Raw genomic sequence first — 4,545 nt, forward strand, 5'->3', positions numbered from 1 at the left:
TACTAAAATCTTGAACGGACTCTTATGAACTTTACCAAAGCAAACATATCTCTCACTGAAATAAATTATGTGAGCTTCTACTGCTTACAAAAAAAAATACATCTTTTACTTAACAAAATTATGCAAAAAATTTAATTTGTTACAGAATACTTTTTTCACAAAGTATTTTAATCACCTTCAAAAGCCCACCTGTTGAGGTTGCGGTCGCCAGGGACTTGGAACTTACAAAAATCTGTTCATTTCACAAAAGAAGGAAGGAGTTTTCTTAGATTTTTTGTTTCATAAAGTCTGTTTATTTTTCAGTTTTTTAACTTCTTGAATTTCGATAACTTAAGTATGTGATGAACAAAATTAAAACATGAGCGTTTACTCCCGACACCTTGAACTGCCAGAGAGAAAGTGACCGCTCGAGGGCGCTCACAGGGAATGCCAGTTCCTGCAATCGCTTAGCGCTGTACAACCTGCGCACGTCATACTTTTGTGCGCATTTTGAGGTGGATAAGGCTTACACATATAACTTTCGTATTTTGAAAATATAAACTCCCTTTTTCTGAAAATATACGATTCGCGAAATCCATTTAATCAGTCTGCATATGTAAGGTGAGAATGGTATGGGCTACTTCATCTTCAATATAGGCCCTGTAGGAAAATTACAATGGAGCAATTTTGTGCATTCTTATGCTTGAAAACTGGAAAAGACAGCTTCGTTTGCATGCGATGACGAACCTGCCCATAGAGGTACATCACCATACAATATGATGGTAAACTGAACACTGGACTTTCAAAAAAGGCTGCGAAAATAACTAAAAGTAGGAGTCGTCAAGTAAAACATCACAAGTATCTAAGTCCACAGACTCTCCAAGAAAACTTTCTTTTTTATCGGTTCTAATTGTTAATTCTGACTGTAGTGTAGAGCTTTGCAGAAAGCTACATTCTAGACAAGGCATTACGGTTATACAATAATAAATGTTCGTGAACTGTAGCTGGCAAAATTTTATCGATAGGCCTGAATTTTGGCCGGTAGTCCGTAAAAAATGAACACGCTGGATTGTCACGAAAATAACATGATAGATTCACTGGTTATAGTTTGGTTCGACAATTTTCTTTGCCTTTGGCCCGAGTGGCACCGTGAATCTCACAAAAAATATCTATTTGTTGAGACTATGAGCTTATATCAGAGAATTGTTTTAGGGTGACTCAGGCCCAGAGCGAACTTTATGTTCAGCCATTAAAGGGCAAGTAATCCTAACTTTTGATCATTTTTTCGTCAGTTTTATTTTGTATGTCAATTGCAAGTTCTTATTCTACTCGAAAAGAATGCTGAAACATCCACTTTTTATCTTATATAGGTAAATGTATTGTTATTATTTACGGGTTGTTATTATTTTTTTTTTGAATTCTAGTAGTCAAGACCAGAATTCACTTTTCAACAACCACAAGGGAGTTTACACATGTACAGGCTGTACAAGCTGAATATTGTGTAGGTCAACATGCTTGGGAAGTAGAACAAGAAACTGTGCTTGACATAAACAAACAAAGTGAAAAAGTCACCAAAAGTTCGTATTAATTAGGCGGCCCTTATAAGCTTACCCCGAAACCAATCAATATCTGTCTTATATGGAAAAAGGTCCTAAACGGCCTGTCAGAACCAGCAGATATCGATGTGGAATCAGTTTGGCAACTTCACACGAACCTTTGAGGGTTTACAGGTAAAACATGCAACGTTCTCTTGACAAAACAAGTAGCTGGAGCAGTTTGTGATTTGTGCGAATCTTTGTGGGATAAGAAAGTACCCGATTTTAATGCATGTGTACAATAAGTACAATTATAACTAACTACGAACAGTGTTTTGTTAACCTTTATTATGGGGTTACTCATTTTTCAATATTAGTCCATTACAATATTTCAAATCAGCAGCAACATCTTTTCAAGTCGCCCACCTTTCAGTCCAACAGTATTTTCAAGTACCCCCGCCAAGTACCTTTAAGCTCCACTCCTAAAAGCTCCCCTCCACCTCAGGAGGTATTCAGGTGCTGCTAACCAAGCTGTTCGTGCAAAAAGGTGTTCGTGTGCAGTTTTTCAACGGGCGGGCAAATTTTAAAACTAATCAGCGGGCGAGGAGAAAAAATCCATATTTACTGTAGGCGGGGAAGAAATTTCATTATTTTCAGTAGGTTGGAAGAAAAATTTTTGACAGTGGATAGCCGACAATACGTAGAGGAAGTGGAAAACCGTAGTTGATTGAAGTTGAGGAAGAGGGGAGCAATGTTCCAAGGTATACTGCTAGCTACTCGCACGGTTTTGAGTTGATTTGGGTTGCCTAGTGGGTATCTAGTGGCAACGGGGGAATTCAGTAGTGGGGGGAGGGCAGTGGAGAGCTTGAATTGTTGTGGGGAGTGGGAAGCGGGCAGACCATAGATACTGGAGGGCAGTGGGCATCAAAATTCAGTGGGGGGCACAATTTCCGTGTATGCCAGTGGGAGGGCAGTTACGAACAGCTGTACTTTCCCCTCAAATTTTATGTCAAGGTCAAGTTACGTAAAATTGGTATTTTAGCCTTCAAAAAATGTTTGTGATGATTTTGCGAAATCGATGAAATTTACCAGTCGGCGGCACCTGGGTATTCGTGAACGCAGTCTCAGAACGCCAACCCAAGATAAGATCGCCATGATGACGGAAATGTTAAGATTGTGCTTGACAATTTTTCCGCAAAAATTTTTATCAGAACAAGGTAAGAAGACGTCTTTCCAATTTAGGCTACTAAAACTAAGTATGTTCTGTTGGTGTGCGTTTAGTACTCCGCTGTTGTTTTGGTCTTTGAAACTGCTAACCGCCCAGAATAAGTTTGCCACTATTTATACTACAAGCTGTACTTATGATCAATACTGTTTTTGCGTTTACACTAAATAGTGGAATTTAAGACACTTTCCGAAGATTAGCCCACTAATCGCCTTGCATAACTTTTCCTACGCACATCTTAATTGTCCTACTGATCCTTTCGGACGGCGAGGTATTTTTGCCTCTATACCCGAGCTTTGTACGCGGTAGTTACTGACTGGGTTTGGCGATCACTATCATCAACGTACGCGATAGGTTGCTGAAGTGTATTCCTTCGGTTCACTTTGTTCACTGTAGTATCTGTGAAATTAGCATTAGCTCTTGGAAATTAATGATAAAGGTGATTTTCTAAATGATTTTAGTATCTCTATTCATAGATTTATTCATGGTTTCTGAGCATGCTCCATGTGCCTGTCTTTTTGGAGAGTTGGGAAGATATCCAATTCAGTTTACAGTTATATATGACACATCATGCTCAAGTATTGGCATAGATTGCTTTTAACTGATGACAGTTTACTATGAAAAAGGTCAGCATTGGTCTGATTTTGTACAAAATGTATTGAACTCGTACAGTGGGAGTAACATATCATGGTCTTCTGTTTGTAATATCAATGCTACATTTAGTTTTGGTAAGGATAATCTACGTCAGATAGACTTAGCTCAGTGGTATGCATAAAGTTTCAAGGAAATGTGGAATATAAAAGAGTGAACTAAGAACATATATGATTTCGAATTTGAAAGTTTCCTTGTCAGATGTAAAATCTTTTACCAATCAGAAGAGGGTGACAAAACTTAGAATACCTGATCACATCTAACAGATAAAATTAGGGCCTACTAGTAAGTCCGCCAAAACCTGCGAACGAAAGGTCCTGAAATCCTTAGTTGACGAATTTCACTTTTTCATCAGGGTATGTCCAACATAAAGCACTCATCGAGACATTCTCTCCCCCTCCCGCAATAAGGTTTGTACGACTCTAGTTTTATAAATAATGATTTGATTGGACAAGATACGTTCATCCACATCTCACTCAGAAGGATGACCTCTTGTGAAATATATTTACATAGCACTTTACTTTCTCCCCAACAGCCGCCAACACAATTTTGTTTTAACTTTGAACTGAGTACTTTTGCCTTGCCGCACTCGTGCAAATGAAGTGATTGATAATATGTACGCCTAGGCCTATTGCTCACAGACTTGGGGCAAGTTGGTAAGCTCACTTTCCCAAGCCATGTACTAGCAACTTGTCGGGCCATGCCCCAAAATGTTGTAGTATCATAGTAAACGCACACTGAATTCTTTGTTAGGAAGAAAGTTGGGATGATGCATGGTTTATACCAGGGTTTATACTTGTTTCAGTTGTTTGCAACCGCCCTCAGGTGATATGTGAAATGCACATCTTCACGATCTATCTTTGCGCTCAGTTTACTGTATACTGCCCCCTGTGTGCAACGCACAGTCGCTATTAAGAAGCCCCTTAGCTTAGCATTAGACATCCAGATATTGTACAATGTTTTCTTTTCCGATCGAATGAAAGTAAATAAATAACTGTATCAGGAGACTGTTTTATTTTGCTAAATAATTTGATTCGTTGCATTATTTTCTAAACCTGGCAAATTAGGACATTTCAGTCAACAGTATTCGCACAACCAAAGGCAGCCTTATTGATTTTTCCCTCTGCCTGGAGAGTATTTCGTGTGATTCCTCTT

The sequence above is a fragment of the Ptychodera flava genome, chromosome 16, assembly GCF_041260155.1.
Source record: "Ptychodera flava strain L36383 chromosome 16, AS_Pfla_20210202, whole genome shotgun sequence".
Lineage (NCBI taxonomy): Eukaryota > Metazoa > Hemichordata > Enteropneusta > Ptychoderidae > Ptychodera > Ptychodera flava.